The 27,191-nt window shown below is 42.2% G+C and overlaps 1 protein-coding gene across 1 annotated transcript in view; it reads left to right on the plus strand.

Moving 5' to 3' along the window:
• The first annotated feature begins 7,846 nt into the window (after window positions 1–7,846).
• SACS (sacsin molecular chaperone) overlaps window positions 7,847–27,191 on the plus strand; it is a 161,103-nt gene continuing 141,758 nt past the window's right edge. The window contains exon 1 of the mRNA XM_006138876.4: window positions 7,847–9,337. The gene's annotated coding sequence lies outside the window, so the exon portion shown is untranslated. The remainder of the gene's footprint in view (window positions 9,338–27,191) is intronic.

Consider the following 27,191-nt stretch of genomic DNA (forward strand, 5'->3'; position numbering starts at 1 on the left):
GTTGACGTACTGCTGAGATTAGAGCTGCTGAATCTAGCCAGCTGCCATGGTTGTCTAGCACATAGACATTCAAGGAGTGATCTGCGTGCCGTTTACAGTACTGCACTGGGAGTTGAACTGGTCCCTAGCAAGTCTCAGTACAGTGGAGACAAAAAAATGGCAATGAAGATCATCCTTCCCTGGTCACTGAGCCAAGGACAACTTTGGCCTGGGGATGAATTCATTGTATTGATTCTATGCTTCACTGTAACCCCTACATGTTAGAAATATATGGCTACGTCTAGACTGGCCACAAGTTCCGGAAAAGGGATGCAAATCAGGTAAGTCAGCATAGGGAAATCCGCGGGGGATGTAAATATCCCCCGTGGATTTAAATAAACATGTCCGCCGCTTTTTTTCCATCTTGGGGAAAAGCCGGAAAAAAAGCGTCTAGACTGGCGTGATCCTCCGGAATAAAGCCCTTTAAAGTAGGAATAAGAGATCCTCCGGAAAAGGGCTTTATTCCGGAGGATCGCGCCAGTCTAGACGCTTTTTTTCCGGCTTTTCCCCAAGCCGGAAAAAAAGCGGCGGACATGTTTATTTAAATCCCCCGCGGATTTCCCTATGCTGACTTACCTGATTTGCATCCCTTTTCCGGAATTTGTGGCCAGTCTAGACGTAGCCTTTATATATTACAGGTTGTATAGGTATACCAGTTCCCTAGATCTTGGCAATTGTACCACATCCTCAGAGGCAAATGTTGGTAGGCATGCCAGGCATTAGCATTTGGTGGGTTCTGATAAACTCTTTGAGCAAATGAAGATTTCTTTATCAAGTCTGCCAAAATAAAAGATACATACACCTTAAATACAATTATTTTAATGCTTAGAAGAAAAAATAAGTGAGGAGTTCCTATCAGATATTCCCTGGCAGTCCAGTAATAAGGTAAGCTAATAAGGTAAGCACCTTGACACAGCTCCTCTTTTCCCCACTCTCTTGCATGCCTGTGTTGTCCTGTTATGGTGTTAAGGAGTATGTCTGTTTATAAAGTTCTTGATTTTCTCAGCCTATAGGACACCTGGCTTTTTCTCCCCAGCCAGCTACCAGGCTGCTGTTTCCTGCTTCCACATGGCCCCAAAACTCTCCTACACCTGACCCCTCTGACTTCAATCTGTTCTTCCTTTTCTGTACTTGAGTATTTAGGAGCCCTCTACTGGCTGAAACTGAAGTGGAAATAACACATTGCATACTGAATGGTCAGGCTCATTACCTTCCATGAAAGGTGCTAAAGAAACATGAAGGTCTGTTATTTGAACATAAATGGTCTAAAACAGTGTTTCTTAAACTTTTTAAGATGGAGGAACACCAAACAATTTTTTTTAATGAGGAACACCAACGATTTTTTGTTGAGCGGCAAAAAAAAAAAAAAAAAAAATGTTGGGGGGAAAGTTATTGAGCACACACACAAAAAAGGTCGCCTGCCCTTTTAGGAGCGGCCATTTTTAACTCTGTTGTTCTCTGTGCTACACCTCTGACTGCCTCGCGGCACACCGGTGTGCCACAGAACACAGTTTAAGAAACACTGATCTAAAATAATATTTTAACAGAGCAGTTGGGCTCTTTGGTGATGTGTATAGTAATTGAGATATGAAAGACTTAGAACCAATTCCCAAATAATATAATATTAGAAAAAACTGCACAAAGACATTACAGTTTTGTCTAATTTCACTTTCTACTCTCATATAATCACCAGAATTGCTCATTCCTGTTTTAACCTTCATTTATACCTTTCTCCCTACATACACACATCTTTCAGTAACATCAGCAGATGACAATTCTATTCCTTGTTTCCATAGCAAAACTGGAACTTCCTGCGTTGAAATGAAGGGGGAGGATGAGATATACAGAGTGGGAAGAATCCCTTGCTGTTCACTTCAAAGGGCTTTCTTTTAGAAGCAATGATTGCAAACGGTAACACCTTTAGTACTCTTGGATTTAAATAAAAGTAAAGATTAAAAGGTTTTTCCTTTGTTCTCTGTTTCATAAGTATTAAAAAGACAGGAAGATTAAAGTTTGCAATCTTAAATTACTATTAATTAATAATTGTACCTTGTGCTTACAGAGCATTTTTTTTTCTATGTAGAGTCCAAAAGTCTGAGCAACCTGCCTTCTTCCTATTCTGCTGATTCTTCACAACTGGTTCAGCAGTCATTATTAATTAATAATAAGAATATTTTGCATGTATATGTTCTTTTCATTTAAATAGCTTAAAATACTTTTCAAAAGTCAGTAAACATTACTATCCCCATTGTGTGCAAGGAGAAACTCATGTGTACAGAGGTTATGTGACTTACCTAAGATCACACAGCAAGCCAGTGCCAAAGACAGGAATAGATTATAGATTACTTGATTCCTGTTTGTTTGCTCAAACATTATAGACCTTCCTCCATAAAGATCTTAAGCATCTACTTAATTTAGAGCATAAAAGTAGTCCTATTAAACCCAACTGGACTATTCACTAATGGTCTTGTCCCACACCATTGAAATAAATAGGTGTTTTGCCATTGACTTCAATGAAAAGCAGAATCAAGCCCTAGGACAGTACTTGCCCTTAAAATGAAGAATGTGCTTTGTGGATTAGGGCCATAAAGATTAGTTATCTAGCCCTACATATTACAATGGTTCTATAGAAATGCTTATTGATACAATAAAACACCAAGTTCTAATGTTTCAAAATATAAAAGTAATGATTTTTATTTCATTATATCAGAAAAAATACTATAAAATATTCATTGTGAATTAATGGTTAAAACATAGGACTGGGAAATGAGAATTGTGTTTTTTATTGCTGCCTCTGACTCTTCTGTGTAACCTGGAGCAAGTCACTTCACCTCACTGGGACAGATCCTCAACTTGTATAAATCGTCATAATTGAATGGAGCAATGACAAGTTATATCAGCTGAAGATCTGGCCCACTGTGAGTTTTTCCATTTGTTTTTTAAAAAATTGTCTCGTGTATTGTGAGACTGTTTGTAATAGTGTGATAAAAGATAAAATATGAGTGAACACTATCATGTAGAAAAACTATGCTTTTTACTGCTTTATTTTTAATCATACTTTAATATTAATAAACATTCCTGGAGCATTGGTGCACTTCCCAGGTGACTTTGGCTGTGCTCTACCAAGATATCCAAACTATGCACCTGTGGCAAAGGAATGCTCTCATGGTTGGGCCTTATTGTTTAATTAAGTAAGAAGCTAAGATGTTTCCCCCATTTAGAAAGGTTTAACACTCCTTCACTGAGAGAATCTTTTGTAACTTTTTGCCTGCTGGGATTTCTGAAGCTCTTTGTACCAGCATGCAAACTTTAATAATGTAACATTCTTTTCAGAGGTACTGGCACAGTTGTGTTGATGAACTGACTTCCCCAAGGCTATTGGAGCTAGATCAGCATGTTGGTAGAACAGGAGGATTGGATAGATTCAAGTTTTTGAAATTTGTATTCTTGGCGGATGCTTTTGGAGGATTATTTTTCTCAGCCTAACTTAAATAATGTACAGTATCTCTACAGTTTTGTGCCTTTATCTCAGGAACATTTTATTGTAATTTAATATTTATTTTTTGGTAGCACTAAAAATCTCAAACAGGCTAGCTCATATTGTGCTGGGCAAATAATAAATATCAGTCTGTTTCAAAGAGCTTACAGTCTAAAAGATGATGCAACAGTGTGTGAGTGACACAAACAGGCTAGGTTGGGGTGAGCAAATACAGTCCTGCGGGCCGGATCTAGTTTCCCAAGATCAGCCCACGGCAGTCCTCCACCGCTATATTTACCTGCACCTCCACAGGTATGGGTGATTTCAGCTCCTGTTGACCCCTGTTTTCAGCCAATGAAAGCTGCAGGAAGTGGCGCAGACCGGGACACCGCTTCCCACAGTTCCCATTGGCCAGGAACAGCAATTTAGGACCAATGGAAATTGCAATCTCCTGTATCTGCAGAGGCACAGGTAAATATGCTGGCAACAGCCTGCCAGGGGCTAACCATGGGGAACTACCACTATTTTATTGCCCACTCTTGAGCTAGGTGGAGTTGGCGAGGATCAGTTGACAAACTTAATAGGATGTGTACAATTAGTGAATAAGTGATTGTGTTATTGATTGCAGCTGGCTAGGTGCCTATTCATTATCAGAACATGTATTTATAATTATTTCATTTAGGCAATTTACTATAGTAAAATAATAGCAAAGAATTGGAAGAGAGAGTTTCAACTGAAAACATATAGCAATTAGTATAGACAAAGTGATGTTTGTTATCTAGTAGTGGCTGACTTTTAGGTGACCTTAACACACCCTGAGAAGAATGACCACATCTCCATCTTCAAACACATCATTATATTAATTTTCCAGTTCAAAATTGCAATACTTTCTTTAAATCCACGATAGTCTGCCTCACGGAAGCTATCTACTCCTTTCCCTTTGTCAGTCACAAAGCACTGTCTTTCTTTTCTCAGTTGATTCTCATAACAACAGTGATAAAACTTTCTCTTTTGTAGCCTCAGCTGTAGCTGCTTTCTTCTATTCTATCTTATCAGCTTTCTACTTTTTTCAAATCTCTTGTAAAATATTTCCCTGTCTGCCATTATTTTTTAACATTTGATTACTAGATGAAAGATATTTTGGGATACAATTTATATGCAATCTTCTATAAAATCTAAGATCCCATTTCAACAATGTATACTTAAGCCTATGCCTAATTTCAAGTATGCAAGTAATCCTATTGAAATCAATGGATTATCTAGATACTTAAAATTAGTGGGCACATGCCTTGCAGAAGGAAGGCCTAACTGTAAATATAATGATCTAGATCCTCAGTTGATATTATGGCTTCAATAGAGTTAACGTATACCAGATAAGTTCAGGCCTATTATTACTTAAGTTGGCATTATTTTGGGTCTTCTGACTTTATTGTAGCAAATGACATAAAATAATGTGCTTTGTGTTTTTAATTGTGCACTCCAAGTATATGTGGTAAAACCAGCCATTCACAATTTCAGAAATTGCTGTGCTAAGTACCCACAGCTCCCTTTGAAATCATTAAGAGGTGCAGATGCTTAGTACTTCTGTAGATAAGGCTATAGGAGTTTAAAGTTGGTCACTCAAAAATCGAGCCATTCAAAAATTACAAATCACCTTTGGAAATATGGATTTTGTTATTTATAATACCACCGAGCTGAAGAGGAAGATATAGAAAACAATTTGAGCTTCTGTTTGATAAAGCATTTAAAGAGTTAGACTAGATGACCCTTGTGGTGTCTTCTAGCCATATGATTCTATGCCTAAACATAGCCCTGCTTCACAAAGAACCTAAGCATGTGGTGAAGTTCAAGCACATAGAAGTCAGTGGAATTTACACACATGCTTTAGGAGTTTTGCTGAATAGGAACAGAATGTTGAATTAGGGCCTGATCCATGTGGTGTTTGTGGAGATTGTTTAAACACAATTCTTTTTTTTCACCAAGAGAGGATAAAGCAACTGACTCATGGAGCAGCACTGATGTCATTTTTGGATGATTTTTTCTGGTAAAAAATAGAATTCTTCTGTGAGGATAAAGGAAAGAAGATAGGAATACTTAGAAAAAAAAGACAAATTCTCTACAGACTTCCACCATTCTTAATGCTAACTATTAAATAAATATTTAACAAATAGTTAAAAAAAATCTGAATATAGGTGATACCTTAAAGCAGGGTCTCCAACCTTTTTAACCACAAGATCACTTTTTCAGTTGCAGTGCAATGTGATATCTACCTCAAACCTAAATACCCTTGCCCCACTTTGGAGTGTGAGAGGGGCTCTGGGCTTAGCCTAGGGTAGGGGAATTAGTCCAGGAGGAGTTTCATGGTGCAAGCTCTGGGAAGGAGTTTGAGTGCAGGGGGACTCACATCGGGGCAGGAGGTTGGGTGCAGGAGGAGGTTCAGGACAAAGACGGGTTTAGGAAGCTGGCTGTGCCTGGGCACCGTTTAACTTCTACGTGGTGGAATAGTGGGGTTAAGGCAGACTTACTCCTGCCATGGCCCTGCACCACTCCTGAAAACAGCTGGCATGTATAGCAGTGGCTCCATGGCGCCATGTGCTGCCCCTCATCTACAGGCACTGAGCCTACAGTTTCTACTGGCCACAATTCCCCGTTATTGATCAATGGGCACTGCAGGAGTGGTGTCTGAAGGCAAGGACAGTATGTAGCGATCCCCTGCTCTGCCTTTCTCAGGGGCTACACAGACATGCCAGCCACTTCCAGGAGCAGCGATTACCATCGGGATAATGACTCCAGTCATGACAGGTTTAGCATGTTAGAACTCATTACTCAAAGAATTAAATACAGGCAGTCCCCGAGTTACGCGGATCCAACTTACGTCGGATCCGCAGTTATGAACGGGGCCCTCCCTCTCCCTGGTCTCCAGCAGACCAGGGAGAGGAAGCAAAGCGGCGGAACACGCGGGCAGCGGACAGCCCAGATGCGTCTGGGCTGTCCGCTGCCCGCGTGTTCCGCCGCTTTGCTCCCCGTCCCCCTGGTCTGCAGACCAGGGGGACGGGGAGCAAAGCAGAGCAAAGCCACGGAGCCCGAGGGCAGCAGGACAGCCACGGCATGTCTGGGCTGTCCCGCTGCCCCCGTGCTCCGCGGCTTTGCTCCAGACGCCTGTGGTACAGCAGCTGGGGCGCTGCCGGTTGGTCCCGTAGCGCCGCTCTGGGCGCTACTGGACCAACCCGGCAGCACCCCAGCTGCTCTGCCCCAGGCGTCCTGATTCAGCCACTGCTGGTCAGTTTCAGCAGCGGCTGAATCAGGACGCCTGGGGCAGAGCAGTTTGGGTGCTGCTGGGTTGGTCCAGTAGCGCCGAGGAGTGGCGGCGCTACTGGACCAACCCAGCAGCACCCCAGCTGCTCTGCCTCAGGCGTCCCCAAGTCAGCCGCTGCTGAAACTGACCAGTGGCTGACTACAGGAAGCCCCTGCCCCGGGCTTCCTGGAATCAGCCGCTGATCAGTTTCAGCAGCGGCTGAATCTGGACGCCAGTTCCGACTTACATACAGATTCAACTTAAGAACAAACCTACAGTCCCTATCTTGTACGTAACCCGGGGACTGCTTGTATAGGCGTAAGAGAGAAATTAAAATTATGAAATGCACAGACCAGTGAGAAACAAAAACTAACCCACTTTGCAAGCAGTAAAAGAAGTAACAACAACCCTCCATGTATGTGTTGAGTTGATAGATGAGAGTGAAGGACAGAGTCTGTTTGTGAGAACGACAGACCCACACACGGTGTGAGAAACTGACAGACTTGCATTGACAAGCTCCCTCCATCCCCGTCTCTCTGTGTGGAGATCAGGTACAGGAGTGGGGGAGGAGGGACACCCTGACATCAGCACTTCCCCATTTTCCCTCCCCCACACCTTGCACAGCAAGCAAGAGGCTCTGGGGAGGGGGGATGGGACAGCTCTAAGACGGAGAGTAGGGACAGCATGACAGAGGGTGGAGGGGCAACTGAAGTGCTAGCGCTTGATAGCTTCCTGGCCAAACCAGTCAAAATCATCTGTCAGAGGCTCCAAGTTTGGATCTACTGGTTGGGTGACCACTGCCTTAAGGAAAGGATAACTAGAAAAAGTCCAGTTCTCTAGAGCTCTGGTTTCAATACCTCATGTAGTCACTATATTTTATCCTGAGGGAGTTGGGGGATTTATCATTTGTCTTTAATATGATACAATGAGCTATAATTTTCCAGTATGGTGTAGTAAAAGCTAGGGTTCTTCAGTTTACAAGGTATTTTACATATTAGCAAATTTAAAGATGTCAAAGAATAAGACTTGTTTGCAGTACTGATGTAGCTGTTTTGCTCCCATATATTGGAGAGACAGGGTGGGTGAGGTAATATCTTTTATTGGGCAAAGTTTTTGAGCTTATTTCTTCCAACAACATAATGTCTGCATAAAATAAGAGTACAGAGAAACAATAGATCTCGTTTGCATAAAACAAAACAAAGAAGAGCATCAAAATGATATAACGATAAACAGATGAGGTGAAACAATAAAATTAAATGAAGGTGTGTTAAGGAATGTGATCATAAGGTCTACTAATACTTTGAAACTAACAATATAGTTGAAGAAAGGGATTATTCACAGTTCTAGAAGATGGTAAGACAAGAAGCAAAGGTCAGAAGCTAGAGCAAAAAATGTTTAACCTAGATATTAGGAAAATGTTCCTCACTATGAACGCAACTGAGCAATGTAATAGACTACTAAGAGAGGTGATAGAGCCACAATTGCTATCTCCCACCTATTATATGCCAATTCCTTGCTGAATGTCAGTAAAAAATGCCTTCTAAAAATCCACCTGTACTGTGATCCATTCATGATATAACGCTGTAATGTAACTCCATGTTTTCTTGTTTTGTGTTTGTTTTGCTTTTAGATGGTAAGCTACTTGAAATAGGGAGTGTTCTTATTTAGTACATGTCACTGTCCAATGCCATGTACTGCAGTGTTGTAAGTAATTAAAAATGGGCTAGAGATTGATGAGAATGGAAAAAGGGTAGTTCTCTAAAATATGAGATTTTTCTGATTTTAAGTGATTTTTCTGGACTTATTCATGTGTGTAATAATAATATACCATGATGAACCTGCTGGGTTATTGCGGGGCACTCTGTGAATCTCCAGGTAAGCATCCGGCAAGTAAAGAAGTCTGTAATGTGTGAGTTACAGGAAATGGAAGTGCAACCTTAGGTCAGAGGTACCACCTCAGGCAAGAACTAAAGCTTATACAGGAGCAGCTTTTGAATAAAAGCATTTTGGTTGTTAACACTCCTTAGGTCTGCCTGTGATCTGCACTCCAGTCAATATCAAGGCATGGATCCACTTTAGTACCATTCTAGTAATTGTGCAGACTATTTCTACGGCTGGAGAGAGACGGCATAAGACACTGTGAAAGGCATTTTGACAGCAGCGTGTCACCCGAGAAGGTGATTATGAGGCGATCATGCAGGTTTAAAACAGCTGTCGTTGGATGGAGTCAACTTTTTTAAGAGCTGTGAGATCCCCTTTTGCTAGCTGGCAGTTCTGGAGCATATCTTGAAGCACAGAATCCACAAGCACAGAATGATGGGACTGGATTGTCAGGTAGACCTGAAGTAACCAGCAGTGGTTCAAAAATATAACCAGCAGTGGTTCAAAAATTTCTGCATGAGAAAGGACATCTTTATGGAACTGTGTCAAGAGCTTGAGCATCAGGATAAGGTGATGAAGGTCATACCAGTCCAGAAGTGGGTTGCTATTGCAATCTGGAAGATGGCTACTCAAGAATGATACAGGTCAGTGTTTAACCAGCTTGTTGGCAAGCCACTTGTTCCTGAGTAATTGCACAGGTCTGTTCCACACTAGGGTGGGTGAACCCATTGCACCAAAGTCAATTTTTTTCCTTAACAGTGTCCATCACGGTGGTACAAGTGTTCTCTTCACACTTGTAACCAACAGTATAAAGGGTAGAGCTGCCCCCAAACCCCTTCAGTTCCTTCTCACCACCCATAGTTGATAGGCAGAGTGTGTCTGTATCTTGTCACATAACTTTTCTTTCTGAGATAAATTCTCCTTTTTTCAAACATAGTCCTACACAAGGGGCTGGCCTTGAGGAGAAGCTAGCAGGCAGGGTGCACAGCCATTCCTGGGCCCGATAACAAGCCAGTGGGTGAGGTATGTGGCCCTTGGCTGGCCCCAGGGAGATGCTGGCAGCCACCCCCATCCTTTTCTTTGACTCGTGCACTCTTCCCCCCCCCCCCCCCCCCCCACACACACCAGCCCTCTGCCCTGAAGCTCCTGAGCAACACTGGGTAAGTCTTTTAGTAGTCTATAAATGTGGCAGGCAAGAACAAAACCACACATGGTGTTTCACCTGAAATAGGTCTGCAAACCATTTGTGAGTTTAGAAGGTAGATGGGAGCATGTACATGTCACGTGTGAGAGTTTGCCCAGGATCTTAGCTGGCACGAGGGTTTCTGTAGTAGATATTAAAAACTGCAACATTTCAAGCAGCCCCAATATCTGGAGAGGCAAGCCTTGCTTGTCTGCAAGGCACAGGCCTGATTCTGTGTAAGATGGGCCCTGACAATGATCCTGATGCATTCGTGGGCACCTTTGAAAGGGTGCCTATTGATGTCGCTATGACAGAGAAACTTAGGCGCTGCTGCTAGTTCCCTATTTGACTGGGGAAGCTGGATGATGAGCAGGCCAGAGATAAAAAGGTGTCAAGGTAGCCATCCTACGTCAAGTTGACCTCCACTAAAACATGTTGCCAAAAATTCCAAGGTAGACTGGGTGAAGTCATGGACAGCAGCGCACTAATCACTGCAACTCTAATTAGTTGCTCTGGAGCACATCTGACTATGGGATCTGCACCCAGTTGATTGGGACGGGATGGAGTTAAAAAGGCTAAATAATTCATTAGCCTGGAGGGTACAAAAGGCACTGGAAGTGCACAATGGGGGCAGTGAGGGAGGGAGAGGTTGGCTTGCTTGCAGAGTTAGAGCTATAAGAGATCCCTTTTCAGCTCAGGAGCTGAGGGCTCCATGTTACATGATGCTGTATGAGCTATAAAGATGATAGGAAAGAACACTGTAAATAAGCACATGGGATACGTCTAGAAAGAGATCACCAGACAGCTACAAGGGTTTAAAAAAAGCAATCCACTTTTTCAAAAGAGAGCAATCTGGATGCTCTCTTTCGGAAAAGCCTTGTTTGCATTCAAGAACGCTGTTTTTTGAAAGAGCTCTTTTGAAAAAAGGTATTCTTCCTGGTAAAAGTAGATTTACCAATTTCGAAAAAACCCACTGTGTTCTTTTGATTTCATTTTGAAAGAACGTGACGGAAGTCTAGATGCAGGTGAAGTTTTTTCGAAAAAAGGCCACTTTTTTTGAAAAAATTCCGTAGTCTAGACCACTGTTTCTCAATCAGTGGTATGAGTACCCTTATGGGTACTCGAGAGAAGTCTGGGGGGTACGTCAACACAACTGAAATTTGGAGAAAACTGAATTTTTGTTTTAAGTTTTACAGTGCTTTATTATTTTTGTACTTTTTACATCCAAAAATTTAATCGCCCGCCCAGCTATGATTAAGTTGTTCAAACAAATGTGTTGCAATGGTAGAAAAAAAATTGTGTGTCTGAAAACTGTAGGTACTGGAGGTACTTATAATTTTTTTAGAGGGGGTACTTTATAAAAAAAAAGATTGAGAAACACTGCTCTAGACACACCCATGGTATTTCACCAGAAGATTCTCTCTGAGTTGCTTTGTTCTGGAAAGTAGGTAGGAACATATCAGGCTCTTCGCAGCGTTTCAAAGTGGCAGTGCTGCATGGAGCCCAGGATCAGTTGGGGGCTCCCTATGGCGCTGCCTCTTTGAAACACTGCATGCAGCATGACATTGGGCTCCCCATGGCGTTTCAAAGTGGCAGCGCTGCATGGAGCCCGGGGTTAGTGGGGGAGTTCCTAACTGATCCTGGGCTCCATGTGGCATTACCACTTTGAAGTATCCCCACCTCTTCCTCCCCCCTTTGCTGCCTCTTTCTGTTAGAGGCAGCAAGGGGAGTGGAAAGTGACTAGTTGACTAGCCTGTCGACTGTCTGATAAGCATTTGCTTATCGGATAGTTGGCTAGTCCTTCACATCCCTACCTTACACCCTTCAGGCAGGGGCTGCTGTAGTGGAGGTTGGGAGCCAGAAGCCGACAGCCAGCCCAGATCTTGCTTTTAGTCAGTTAACCAGTTAAATATGAGGCTGATTAATCGGGATTTTACATTCCTAAAGTAAAGTGAAAACCAAAAGTAAAATTTGAACAGTTCAGTCCACAAAACAAACAAAAACACAGTAAGAAGAAACCGAGAGAACCCAAAAGCTTACATTTAGTTCACCAAACTCTCAGTTTATGTCTCTGATCATCAAATCTGCACCATAGGCTCAGTCTGAACTGTCTCTCAACTTGCTTACTGGAATCCTCAGTTGGAGTCCATGCAGACTCTTCCTCTGCTGTGGATCACTGCTACACAGCTAGCTAACTGATTAAACAGTCAGTTAACTCACATGTATGCAGACTTAAAGAACCCCTATTACAAGAAAATACAAAAGTTGAGAATAACAAAATAGAAATCACTCTTTCCCATTGCTACATTTAAAGAGTAGCTGAAGAATCATAGTGACTGAGAAAGTTAACTAGAACAGTTTGGCTAAAATTAAAACAGCATTCAAAGCATGCAACTAAAACAAGTTATTTTTTCCCCTCCCAGTTCCCCCTTGCTATAATTAATGTTGTCCATGTTCCCTGGTAGAGAATGGACATCATCACTACCTGCTGCAAAGTGTTTCAGAGTGAAGGACAACAGCCTGCTCTCTACTCCTGACTTAGCTTCTCCCAGATCACAGAGAGCACATGGTCCTGCCTGCTTGCTCATGGAGTCTGACCCGGTCTCTTAAAGAGATAGCTTTCTATTAGGTACATGGGTTACAGTAGCATGGAGGGGAGTCCATTGGCAGTAGCTATGGATGCGTCTACACACCAGGGTTTAACTCGAAATAAGCTATGCAAATTGAGCTACATCAATTGTGTAGCTTATTTTGAAATTGAGAGCATCTACACAGCACTTATTTCAAAATAGAGCACTCTTCCTCTGACTTCCCTTACTCCTTGTTCAATGAAGGTTACAGGAGTCAGAGAAGTCCTCCAGTTTAACAGTATTTCAACATTATTTTACAATAACCTCCTGCTATGTAGACACAGACTAAGTTATTTCAAAATAATGCTAGTTATTTTGATATAATGTTGCCATGTAGACTTACCCTATAATGGAGCAGCCTGTGAAAGGGTATGGTCTGTTGTCTGCTAGCCATCTGGCTAAGCAGCTGCTCAAACAATTTCCTCTGCTGTTATTCCTGCTTCCTCATTGCCCTGTAATGTTCAAAGTATTAAACTCTATTCTCTCCTTCCTCTCCCCGTCCTGCTTCATTGTTTGCTTTTGTACTTGTAGGTGTTCATCCAATCTGCAGCTCAAGTCCTTCTGCATGTACTGCAGCAGATGTTTCCTTTCATTCCTCGCTCCCTCCCCACACACACGCTAGTTCAGGGTCCTCTACCCAAGAGGCCTGAATGGTTATATTTGTCCAGCAGAGATGGGAGGTGCATTATAATTTTTTTTTGTCCAGAAGAAAAAAGAAAAAGTTCCTCCCCTTTCATGTCACAATAAGGCTGCAAGTTGCAACCTTCATTTTTTTGATATGTCTTTATTTCCTTACATTTGCCTTCTTAGGAGCAGCTGCATCTCAGGTCACAGCCCAGTAAGACAATAATACTTATTTCATATTTATTTTATTTAAAAAAATGTGCCTGTTGTGCGTCCACACACGCCTTTTTTCAAAAGAGGTCTTTTGAAAAAGGCGTTCTTCCTCGTAATTTGAGGTTTACCAATGTCAAAAAAAACCCCTGCGTTCTTTCAATATATTTTAGAAGGAATGTGATTGCAGTGTGTACACAGGTGAAGTTTTTTTGAAAAAAGAGGCAGTTTTTTCGAAAAAACAATGTAGTCTAGATATACCCCTAGGGACTAGTACACCACAGCGCTCATAGCAAAATCCTGTAATTCTATGAAAGTCATATAACATGAAGCAGGTTTGTATCACCTATACATTTGACTTGACTGTTCTCCAACACATATGTTTAGGTACAAGTAGGAGTAGATATAGGCAGTTTTAAAGTGCACGAGGTTGCAATGGCTTGCAGATCTGGGAAATAAAATGTCTAAGCAGCCAACCAGATAGCTGCAGGGTACACCTCTTCAGTTCCAGCTGGGATGAAAAAAAATCATCTTTGATTAGCTGCTTTCCCCCTTTGCCTATCTCCTGGGGAAAAGCAGCCAATCAGAGCTACTTCAGGAGGAAGGGAGAGCTCTTGCCCCTTCCCTCATTCTCACAAAAGGAAGGATAAGGAAGATGAGCCCAGAACCTCAAGAGGCTGCATCCCCTTCTTTCCCATCCCTTCCTGGGAGCAATAGGATAGCATCAGTGCTGATCTCCCCACTCTTTTCCCCTCTGAAACATGAGTCTTGGGGAGGGCAAGAGGAGAATGGGGAATTCCCTAGACCAGAGGGTTGTAGATTTGTTGTCCTTTCTCCCTGCCACACACACACACCAGGTGATACTGAATGTCCAAAACAGATGAGAGGACTGAACTGTAGAATTGATGGGAGTCTGGAAAGGGCAGAATAGATTTGGGGTTAGAATTGATAGGGATGCTGGCAGGAACAGAATGATGATGGGCTGGAGGAACAGAATTGGTGGAGATGCTGGCAGGAGCAGAACAGATGTGGGAGTAGAATTGATGTGAGGACAAGACTGATTTTGGGATTTGGTGGCAGAATAAATTACTGGACAAGGAATGGGCAAATATGGAGGTGAAGATTTCCTCCCCCCTCTTCTTCAGACAACTTTATGTCATGGATGTATGTGGAAGCAGGACAAGATGAACTTTCTGGAAATTACTATAAAACAAGATAGAATTTTTAGGGTTGAGGACTGAGTAGCTGCATTCCATTACATGGTTACTACACAAATAATACCAAAAGGTATTGGAATATTTGTAAGTAAATATAATTGTATATAATATTTAAAAGTTTAAGATAAGATTGATTTTACTTTCCACAGATTACCTTATTTTATTTCCATAATGTGGACCTCTTTCTAAGTAGTGCAATGTGCTTTGTTGGCCTCGGTATTTGAATTATTGTTTTAACATTAGAATAAACAGCATTTAAACAAAGATGATTCTTGAAGGCTTTGAAGCTTAATTCTTTACAGCAGTGTTTCTCAACCAGTGGTATGAGTACCCTCAGGGGTACTCGAGAGAAGTTTGAGGGGTATGTCAACACAACTGAAATTTGGAGAAAACTGATTTTTTTAAAAAAGTTTTATAGCACTTTATTATGTTTGTACTTTTTACACCCAAAAATTTCATCGCCTGCCCAGCTATGATTAAGTTGTTTAAACAAATGTGTTGCAATTGTAGAAAAAAAATGTGCGTGTCTGAAAACTGTAGGTACTGGGGGTACTTATAATCTTTTCAAAGGGGGTACTTTATAAAAAAAGGTTCAGAAACATTGCTTTACAGTATATCTAGATGGTATTTTTCAGCATTGTTTTTGCAAAAATGTAATTTTCTTCAGTGTTGTCATGTCGATATAACATGGTTGTCTCAACACTTTTTACTTGTTAGCCAGATTCCTTTTACTGTTTGTTTTTGCTGCAGCTGTATAGTTCTTTATTTTTGAAGTAAGGAAAAGAATTGTGGATATAATTATTTCATATTTGCCTTTCATTCTGTCTATTTGATCTTTGCCATTTGTGAGCAGTGTTATATACTTTCACTAAGTTATTTATTTAATCACTGCATTTTCTGGACTCCCAAAATTAAAATATAAATGCCATTTACTTCCCTTTGATTATAAAATGCACTGGGTTAACTTGTAATTAAAGTTAATAATAATGTGTGTTTTCAGCTTGTGGGAAATTTAAAAATTCCATGACACATTAGCAGGAGAGTAGCATAACCTTTCTTGGTGAATAAAGGCCAGAGAGGTTTGTTACATTTATCAGCTAAAATAATTTAATTTGTTTAGGAAAACATGCTTTGCTGTTAGATTTGCACACAGCTCATTGATATACAGCCTCATTTTTGCGGAGGAATCTGAACTCTTCAGCCTTTAGATAATTAATGTATTCCAGGAAAGTTAATCTATTACATTCACTCTTCAAAATGTTTTCTGTATGTTAAAGTGTCTGTGAAAGGATAGTCCAGCTTTTAAGGTAACAAAACTACTGTAGGTTTTATGCTTGGAGGGGGTAGCTGTTAACAATTAATCTATTATATTAAACATATACCCTTAGTTGTCAAAGTTGTGCAGAACATTTTACTGCAGTACTCAAAATCATGTTAATGGGAATCTTCCTCTGCATTGTGGGGCATGGGTCACATGTTGGTTTGAACTAGAATAAATGGTGGATTTTCTACAATTTGAAGTCTTTAAATCAAGATTTGAGGACTTCAATAACTCAACCACAGATTATGGGCCTATTACAGTAGAGGAATGGGTGAGGTTCTGTGACCTACAGTGGGCAGGAAGTCAGATTAATCCGTGATTCTCAAACGGAGGATCGGGACTCCAGAGTGAATTGCAGCCTTATATTTAATGGGGTTGCTATGGCTGGTGTTAACCTTGCGAGGACTTGGGGTTGAAGCAGAAGCCCAAGGGCTTCAGCCCTGGGTAACAGGGCTCAGGTTACAGACCCCTGCCATTGGGCTTCAGCTTTAGACCTCTCAGCTTTAGACCTCCCTCTTGGGGTGGTGGCATTTGGGCTTTAGTTTTGGACTCCTGCCCAGGGCAGCAGTGCTCAGGTAGGCTTGTGTCCCCTGGGTCAGACAGTATTTTTGTTGTTGTCAAAAGGGGATTGCGATGTAATGACATTTGAGAACTCTTGGACTGATCATGCTGGTCCCTACTGGCTGTATGGACATGTCGATATAGCAAAGAAAAACTTGCCAAGAGGCTGTTTCACTGCTGTGTGATTTGCATGCTTGGGCTGGAGTCTGGAATCTAGGACGCTGTGAGGGTTGGAGGTATCCCAGAACTTAGGTGCCAGCCTGAACCTGGAAGTCTGTGCAGCAGTGAAACAGCCCCAAGAGCCTGAATCAGCTGGCAAATGCCAGTCATGGGTTTTTCCTTGATGTGTGGAATACCCTATGTGGTATTTGAACATTTAGTGACTAATATTGGAGTATGCTTTCAGAAGGGCATTTTACATGTAATTGCACTTTAAGGTTTGATTCTTAATCTGTTCTCTGCTAGCTTGGCTTCCTGGTCTGTGGTTTTTCTTTTTGCATTCACAAATAATTATGAGCCTGTATGATAGCAATTAAACATGTGGTTACTTGATTGCATGGACAAATCAGATATTCACATGTCAGAATGCTATTATTTGTTCTTGAAAAATAGCCATTTCTGGAAATCATTAATCAAAAAGTATTTAAATTTTCTTCAGTGTCATATTTCAGAAAATGAAATTCCCAGAGAAGCCAATAAAAAGAAAAATAAAGAGACAGTGGACAATACATAAGAAGGAAAAAGTGGGAGGAATAAGATGCACTCTGAGGAGCAAATAGCCAAAGATGATAAAGTAACAAGAAGACATTCTTCAGGAGCAGGAAGCCAGTCAGACAATTATTAGGTCTTCTGGGCGATCAAAGAGTAAAGGGAGCAATTAAGGATGATAAGAACATTGAAGATAAGATAACCTATTTCTTTACATAAATCACTACCCCAGAAGATGGCGAGACATAACTACTACGGACTTAGTTTCCAGGTCATAAAGATGAAGTACCGTTAGGGAATATCACAGTCTCTCTGGTATGCCTTATATTAGCTCAATGCCTAATTTGTATGATTCTTGCTTGGCCCTTAGTCTGTATCCCAAAGTCCCCATTCATGCTAGAATATCACATTCTGCCTCCCACTACTTCTACCCCAGTGAACTTTGGACAGAGATGGAAAGAGTGAGGAGAAAAAGAGCAACTTTAATCATACATAGCCATTAATCTCACAAGTATCAGTTCATAAACTAAATCATCTTCCAAATGCTCACATATCACCTTTCTCCATTAATGCCATGTAGAATAGATCCTGAAGACCCTTTTAAATTGCCTCCCAGGAAGGATCTGTGCATAGGGATGATGATCCCCATTTTCTACTTCCTCAGGAGGAGGATAAAACTTGATTGACCTCTTAACAGTTGAGTTTTCACTTGTCTGGTCTCCTTCCCATTTCAGATGTGTGTATGTTCATATGTTTACACTGCAATTAATCCACTGGGACAGTGCTCGTGATAAATCTGAGGTGAACTGAAATTTGTGGGAAATGGCACTGAAAAAGAAAGAAAGGTCTTTTATGCAAATATATGAGTGTCAGTCAGTTTTTATACCATGATATGAATGTTCCTTTTGCTTAACTTGTAAGATATGATTATCTATATTATATATATTGAGGTGTCATTAGAGCAGATTTTGGAACAAATTGATAAACCTAACAGTAACAAGTAACCGGGACCCAATGACATTCACCCAAGAGTCCTGAGAGAACTCAGACGTGAAATTGTGGAACTATTAACGGTAGTTTGTAACCTATCCTTTAAATCAGCTTCTGTACCTAATAACTGGAACCATGCCTTGCTAATCTACTAGAATTCTTTGAGGAGGGTCAACAAGCATGTGGACAAGGGGGATACAGTGGATAATAGTGTACTTAGATTTCCAGAAAGCCTTTGACAATGTCCCTCATCAAAGGCTCTTAAGGAAAGAGGGAAGGTCCTCTTTATCATGGGATAAGAGGGAAAGTCCTCTCAAGGATTGATAACTGGTTAAAAGACAGGAAACAAAAGGTAGGAATAAATGGTCAATTTTCAGAATGGAAAGCAGTAACTAGTGGTGTCCCCCAAGGGTCCGTACTGGGACCAGTCCTATTCAACCTATTTATAAATGATCTGGAGAAAAGGATAAACAGTGAGGTAGCAACATTTTCAGATGATACTAAACTGCTCAAGATAAGAACAAAGCAGATTGTGAAGAGTTTCAACAGGATCTCATAAAATTAGGTGATTGGGCAACAAAATGGCAAATTAATTTGATTTTTGATAAATACAAAATAATGCACATTGGAAAAAATAATCCCAACTACATGTATAAAATGATGGGTACTAATTTTAGCTAAAAGTATTCAAGAGAGAGATCTTGATGTTATTGTGAATAGTTCCCTGAAAACATCCATTCAATGTTCAGCAGCAGTCAAAAAAGCAAATGGAATGTTAGGAATCATTAAAAAAGGAATAAAGAATAAGACAAAGAATATCTTATTGCCTCTATAAATCCATGATATGCCCACATATTGAATACTGCATGCAGATGTGGTCGCCTCATCTAAAAAAAGATATAATGCCATTGGTAAAGGTTCAGAAAAAGGCAACAAAATGATTAGGGGTTTGAAATGGGGCCCATATGAAGAGAGATTAAAACTGGGACTTCTCAGCTTAGAAAAGAGGAGACTAAAAGGGGATATGATAGAGGTCTATAAAATCATGACAGGTATGGAAAAAGTGAATAAAGGAAAGTTATTTACTCATTCCCATAACATAAGTACTAGGGGGTCACCAAATGAAATGATTAGGTAGGAGATTTAAAACAAACAAAAATAAGTTTTTCTTCATGTAATGCACAGTCAGCTTGTGGAACTCCTTACCAGAAGATGTTGGGAAAACCAGGACTTTAACAGGGTTCCAAAAAAGAACTAGATAAATTCATGGAGGTTAGGTCCAGCAATACTTAGTCCCTAGCCTCTGTTCGTCAGGGAGCTGGACATGGATGGCAGGAGAGGGATCACTTGGGGTATGTCTACATTGCATGCTTAGGGTTGCCAGGTGTCCGGTTTTGAACCAGACAGTCCGGTATTTGAAGGTTCTGTCCGGGGAAAAAAATTAAGAAAATACTGGACATATAAAATGTCTGGTATTTTCTAATTAGGTAAGTTTTTATTATTATTTGGAGTATCAGTACCTAGTTGCGAACTGCCTGGCTGGTAGACATGCTACCAGCCAGGCAGTACGCAACTATGCGAGGGGGGGGCGGGGCCAGGGCAGGTGGGAATCCCCAGGGCTGGACTCACTCATGCTTTGCCGGGAACGTGTGCAGGAAGGGCAGCGCCCCAGGATCTGCATGCGCCTGTGTCAGTCCTGCTCCCTGCCAGCCAATTCTCTTCCCCCGCTGCCCCCGACCCCCTCCCAGCCAGCCCCACTTCCTGTCAGCCAGTCCATCCACCCCCCCCCCCACCTGATCTCCCCCGGCCAGCCCTGCTGCCTCTGACCCTCCTCCCCCCACCAGCCTGGCTTCCCACCAGCTGGTTTCCCCCCCCACACACACACACATCCTCCCAGCCAGCCCCGCTCCCCTCCCGGCTGGTGTCCGTCCTCCCGCATCTGAGATCAAGTGTGTCTGGTATTTTTTTTTAAGCCACCTGGTTTGCATGCATGCTTATTTCAGAATAAGCTATTTTGGAAGAAAAACCCCAAAAGAGTTTATTTCAAAATAGCGTGTCTACATAGCAAATGCCAATCAAAATAGCATTGAGCTATTTCGAAATACAGCATCCACACACTTGCTTTTAAAGGCCCACAGAAGCAGTTCCAGCAGGACAGCAGTCAATACCGGTAGCTGCTTCCTGAGGCTATCTGAGGCTCATGCTTAAAGGGACCCCCCCTGTATAGCCATATCTCAGATTTCTCTCTTTTGCCTACCTCCTTGATGGACAGCAAGGGATAGGAACCTTTTGTAATTTAGTTTCTTGCTTGGATTTAGACACTTGTCTATCTTCTGTTGGCTGTTCCATTAATTGCCATGCTGTGATGGTTAATGACAGCCAGTGAATAACACTGCCCTAAAAAAATTAAATTCTGTTATATATTTTCATTGCCTAGGTTGAGTAAACTTCCTGCAAAAAGCAAACAATATGAATGGTGAAAAGTAAAATTAGATTGGTTAAAATAATTTTAGATTTAATATATTAAGATGCGTTAGTAACAAAGGTAAGTAAATCTATTGAGTTTTTTTATTTGTTTCTTCATTTGTTTAGTTTAAATGTATGGCATGGTCTCCCTTTTTAAGAATCAGAACCTTTTTATTTACCCATGAGGCTTTAAATTATAGACTCCATAATGTACTTTAAAGTGTTACCTGTGCAGTTTATAAAAGCATGTTTTCACTTGTTTCCAGGTAAATTCTTGCTCATTGCAGCAGGAGGGCACGATGTAAAATACTGTAAATAGATTTACAAGGCTCTCTTATTTAGTGCTAAATCAACCCTCATCCCTATTCCAAATCTTGTACTTCCTGAAGGAGTTGAGGGTTTTTTTAGTTCTGCCCACTTATATCGGAACTGCTTACTGGTTTTTAGCTCTTGAGCTATTACTAGTTCAGCTTTTTCAGTATTACTATTGTCATGATTCTTTTGGTGTGTATATATACTTCAATCTGTTAGCTGTATTCACCTGAGAAGAAGTTGATGCCACAATTTTCTACAGTATTTTATCCTAAGCTAAAGATAAAGCCTCTATTCCTTATTTTATCTTTATAGTTTCACTTAGTTTTGAAGGACAAGGTCCTGTCCTGAAGTCATTTCCTGAAGCCTATAACAATCTTGAAACACACTAGGGTATATCTCTGTTGTGTATATTATTATCTCTGCATGCTTTCTTGTCTCTGTGTATAATCCTTTAAAAAAGCATATATGTGTATATAATCTGCTTAAAAGGTGGGGTGAAGGTGCCACACACAGCTACCTTTTAAAGAGTTTATATATACAAACCTTTACACAGACACTTTAGGACTAGACTGTTAGCAGTTTTTTCTAATTAATGAAAATGGCCCAGATTCGTTAAGAAGCCTGTGTGAGAACCCCCTTGCATAGTTCCCATCTAATTGTTCACAATGGGAAAGGGTTTGCCTCATTAAGGCCACGTCTTCACTACCAGGAAGATTGATGCTGCGGCGGTCAGTCTTTTGGAGTTTGATTTAATGCATCTAATAAAGACCTGCTAAATCGAACACTGAGGGCACTCAGTGCCAGTACTCCTCGATTTGCAAGAAGTAAGGGAAGTTGATAGAAGCATTTGCAATTAACATAGCTAGAGTTGCATATCTTAATTCAGCTTTCCAGGTAAGTATAGACAAGGCCTCAGACAAAGTCATGGGGGTCCTCTCTCAAGTCTGTTGGATCCTCTACATTATCTCTAGTTCACAGTCAGCTCTTGCAATCTCTGACAGTAGATGTTTTTTGGAAAAATAGGAGTCCTGTGAATGTTAGTCTTTAAGGTGCCACAGGACTCCTTGTTGTTTTTGCAGATACAGACTTATATGGCTACCTCTCTAAGATGTGTTTATTGGAGAAAGCCTACTATGCTTTCCTGGGAACAGACACCACAGAAAGAGAGGGGTGTCAGGTTCTCTGGGAAGGAAAAAAAGAGCTGTAGATTCTTATGTTTTCTATGGATTTTCCTTGGGTCTAAAGTAGGGATGTGAAAATGTAACTGTCTGCACAGTTAACTGATGAGCCTGAGCTCATCGGTTAACCTTCATGGTTCCACACAGCCCCTCCCTCAACCCCGTGCTGCTGCCTCTGTATCAGGAGTGGAGGCAGGCAGGAGCTGGTGCAGACGTGGAGCCAGCTTAAAAGCACCAACCCTAACTATCTCAATCTCAACCTGCTTCTGTAATGATCTGTGGAGCATTCTCCATGGAGGTGTCTGGCGGAGGGGATGTTGCCACAGATATTCCTAAGCTTCTCTTCTCCATAGGCAGGGGACAAGCCACACTTGGGGTATGTCTACACTACAGCACTAATTTGAACTAACTTAGTTCGAATTAGTTAATTCGAACTAAGCTAATTCGAATTAGCGCATCTAGACTTAAAAACTAGTTCGAATTAGCGTTTTGCTAATTCGAACTAGCATGTCCACACCGAGTGGACCCTGAACCGAGGTTAAGGCTGGCCGGAAGCAGTGCTGGCAGGGCATCAGATTAGGACTTAGAGCGTGGAGCTCTGTCTCAGACTAGCCGAGGGCTGTGCTTAAAGGGACCCGACCCCCACCTCGGACAGACAGTTCTCAGGGGTTCCCCGCTTGCAAAGCAGTCCTGGCTTGGAGTGCCCTGAGTGCCCACACTCGGCACATCACAGCACTCAGCTGTCAGCCAGGCTGCACTTGCCGCAGGCTGCCATCCGGGGGGGGGGGGGGGGTCAATCAAGGGGCTTCAGGAGAGCTTTCACCCCGAGGAGCCCACAGAGCCAGCCCAGTCCTCCCCATCGGGGGCTTGTACCCCATTCCTCCCTCACCTCCTTCCACTTACCCCTCCCTAACCCCCCTTCCTCATGTATAAAATAAAGGACACGTGTGTTCAAAAATAGAAACTCTCTTTATTTAACAAAACTCGGGGAGACTGGGAAAAGGAGGTGGGAGAGGGGAGGGCAACTAAAATGATCAGGGGTTTGGAATAGGTCCCATATGAAGAGAGGCTAAAGAGACTGGGACTTTTCAGCTTAGAGAAGAGGAGACAGAGGGGGGATATGATAGAGGTCTATAAAAACATGAGTAGTGTAGAGAGGGTGCATAAAGAAAAGTTCTTCATTAGTTCCCATAATAGAAGGACTAGAGGACACCAAGTGAAATGAATGGGTAGCAGGCTTCAAACTAATAACAGAAAGTTCTTCTTCACAAAGCAAATAGTCAACCTGCGGAACTCCTTGCTGCAGGATGCTGTGAAGGCTAGAACTAGAACAGAGTTTAAAGAGAAGTGAGATAAAGTCATGGAGGTTGGGTGCATGGAGTGGTATTAGCCAGGGGGTAGAAATGGTGTCCCTGGCCTCTGTTTGTGGAAGGCTGGAGATGGATGGCACGAGACAAATGGCTTGGTCATTGTCTTCGGTCCATCCCCTCCAGGGTCCCTAGTGTTGGCCGCTGTTGACAGTCAGGCTACTGGGCTAGATGGACCTTTGGTCTGACCCAGTACGGCCATTCTAAGCTCAGGGTCGGGGGTCTCACTGGACCATCTTGATTTTCATGCAAACCTGCTCCTGGGTGGCCATGCTGGCAGCTCTCCTGCCCTAGATGGCCACTTTCCTGTGCCTAGTGCGGAGGTTGTGGATGAGGTTCACGATGTCTGCACTAGACCAGGCGGGCGCCCGCCTCTTGTGGACCCGGGCAGGCTCCCGGGAGCCACCAGCCTGGTCCCAGGAAGAGGCGGAGGGCTGGGTGGCAGCGGGTGGCTGGCTCGAGCCGTGCCAGGTGCAGGGTCTGCTGGCTGGGTGCTGGCAGGCTTGCACCTGGCACGGGCACAGTAGCCAGCTCGTGGCCCTTTAAGGGGTTCGGGGTTGGGAGGGGGGCAGAAGAGTTTCCCTGGTGTTGGCCAGAGTGGCCACCAGGGAAATCTGGGGAGGGCTAGCCTCCCACTAGTTTGAATTAAGTGGCTACACAGCCCTTAATTCGAACTAGGTAATTCGAACTAGGCGTTAGTCCTCGTGGAATGAGGTTTACGTAGTTTGAATTAAGTGCTCCGCTAGTTCGAATTAAGTTCGAACTAGCGGATCGCTAGTGTAGCGCCTATCAAAGTTAATTCGAACTAACGTCTGTTAGTTCGAATTAACTTTGTAGTGTAGACATACCCTTGGAGAATACCCTTCAGGCACTGGTGTGGGGTGCATGTTTTTAGGCCGCTGGTTTTAGGTTTTCTAAAGAGATTTTAACCCAGTTAGTATTTATATATATACTAGCTGACTTACCAGGAATTGCCCAGGTTTTTTAGGGCCAGGGACTGGTAGTGTGGGGGTTACAGGACTCAGGGCAGGGCTTTGAGGATGTGAGAGGGGTGCAGGAGGCTAGGAGTGGGGGGAGGGTTATCTATATACACACACACACACAAGTGGGCTCGCTGACACACACAGGCACTCTAAAATCTATATATTTATATCTCTATATAACTGTTTGTTCAAGAACTCCTAAACGAGCTAGGACTACCACATTAGGTATGCAGCTTCCTCTTCTAACTTAAAACGAGGTCAGGGTTTGGTTGTGCTAGGAGAATCAGAAGACTTGGGTAAAGGATTGTTTTCCGTAACACGCAAAGAGAGTGTCTGTTGTTTAGCGAGATGCCATATGAGAGGGGCTACTGGGAGCAGAGAGCCTGCAGGGGAAAGCTATCTTGCAGAGTGTTCACTGGGGGCAGCCATGCCACCAAGGGACTGGCCAGCAGGGCTGAAGCACTGCCATCTCTCCAACACACCAAGTAAACCTGTCCTGCTCCAAACCCTCCCCTCCCCAGTCCTTGGCTGCCATGCTGGAGGGAGGGGAGAAAAAAGGCTGGGTTGGGGGGGGGGGCTAAATGGGTGCCTGGTGGCCGGGGGATTGATGAGGAGAGAGAAAAGGGTCCCTGGTAGCTGGGGAGGGTTGCAGAGGGAGAGAAAAGGCCAATACTGGATGGCACCTTCTTCCGTAAGCCCCTTCTCACCCCTCCAACTATGGGTGTAATAGTGTAGTCGATTAACTGATTAGCGTATAAGCTTTTGTTTATGCTATAGACTACACGCATTTCCTCTCCCCCCGCCAGTAAATTTTTTAGCAGGCTGGCCAGCAGACCGGCCCAGTCTTGGTTTGCGATGGGTCCAGGACTCACCCCTGTTGCAGCTCTGCATGTAAAGTGTATTAAGAGTCAGGCAGATAGGCAGCCCGACTCAGTTCCAGCTTGCTCCAGGTCTGGGAGCTCAGACACCCCCCAGACACGGGCTGTTGCCACCCCACTCTGCTGCCTCTTTATCCGAGGCAGCAGCACAGAGCGACAGGCAGCTGGTCCATGAGGGGAGCTGGTTTTTAAACTGGCTCCCCTCGCAGACCAACTCCCGCCTGGCACTCTGCCCTGCTGCCTCTGATGCAGAGGCAGCAGAGCGAAGAGGCAGGGGCCTCCTTGGGAGTGAGGCCGGAGTGCACTGGTTGCTGGCCCTGCCTCCAAGGACTATAGGATTGTTGACTAACTGATAAGAATTAATGAGGTTACTTGACTATTCAGTTAACCGATATTTAACATTCATACCTCCAACCTGCACTCTTGCATCCTTCTGCACTCTCCCCACATTCCCAAGGCTCTACCTTTAGTCCTGCATCCCCCACTGCCAGCCCCTTGCTCTGAAGGACCTGAGCAATGCCAGGCAAGACTGCTAGTATTTTAGATATGTAACCCCTGCAGTACAGTAATTCTCCATTGTTTTTTCTGCCTTTAGTTTCATACTGTGTTCAATAGGATAAAAAAAGACTTTTGTGAACATTAAGGGAATCAGGTTTCCATAAAAGTTTTATCATCATAATAGCTCCATGTTTCTCATATGATTTTAAATAAGGCTTTTCAATCTTATGAATACTTTTCCAGAAATCCCTGAATTTTTGCAATACTGGAAATAGTAATGGAAATTTCTAAACAGGTTTGGTCTTTTTGTCTGGTAGGCCCCTCTACTACATTTATATAGAGAGATACTGATGTCTTCATGACTTCTTTAACTACATTACATTGCCGACATATTTAAAGCTCTTCTGTGTAATACTCTGAAGAGCAGGAAAGCTCCAACCATTTCTACCTGGGTGACCCTCTAAAATAAAGTACTTTTATTTTGACAAATTCTTGACTAACCAAGTTTATGTACGAGAAAGAAATAAAATGTTCTTGAGGCTTATTGTGCGAGCATAACCTTCTTGAGATTATCATAATCATGTGCCTGTAAAAAGTAATATGTTCCAATATATACACATTCACAGGCACACAGTATGAGAAATACCATATGGCAGTGTTTTATTAGTTTCTAATACCTTTGAATACTGTTAAGTATACACTATCTCTGCTTCACCAGTTTCAAAAAAGAAGAAAGTAAGTTGGGTTTCCTGGTTTTTTTGATCATTGTGCTGAAAAGACTTGGAAAAACATTAAGAATGGGAAAGGAAATTAAAGTTATGGTGAATGAGCGACTGGTCATGAAAATCAGCCAGTTCACAGAAAAGAGGCAATAAGAAAGAGGAGCTGAAAACTAAAATAATTATTATAGTGAAAAAGCAAACATTCCAAATATTAAAAAAGTAACTGAAGTAACCACTATTCTTGGCATGCAGACAATTAGAACATACCAACCATTGTATTGAAGATAATGGTGATAATACTTTAAACTAATGTACCACTTTTGGGTGAAGATTCACAAAGAACTTTACAGATGTGGGTAAATATTATAACAACAAAAAAGAACAAATTAAAAAAATCATTAGAAATTAACCATTCAGAATATGTTGGCAAATGCTGCAAAAGAGGACCAGATATGTAGGCTCATAGGAATTGTTATATCCTTTCTGCAATGGTAGATTATAAACAGGTCCTTTGCATGAAATGGGTTGCAGCAAGGGGTGACTTACACAGAACTGTACTCTGTAGTTAGAGGTGTGAATGTTTGGAAATATACCAAAATAGCTATTCATATATATATAAATAAAAAACATAAACTACCATGAACTTT

This window comes from Pelodiscus sinensis, chromosome 1, assembly GCF_049634645.1.
Source record: "Pelodiscus sinensis isolate JC-2024 chromosome 1, ASM4963464v1, whole genome shotgun sequence".
NCBI classification, from domain to species: Eukaryota; Metazoa; Chordata; order Testudines; family Trionychidae; genus Pelodiscus; species Pelodiscus sinensis.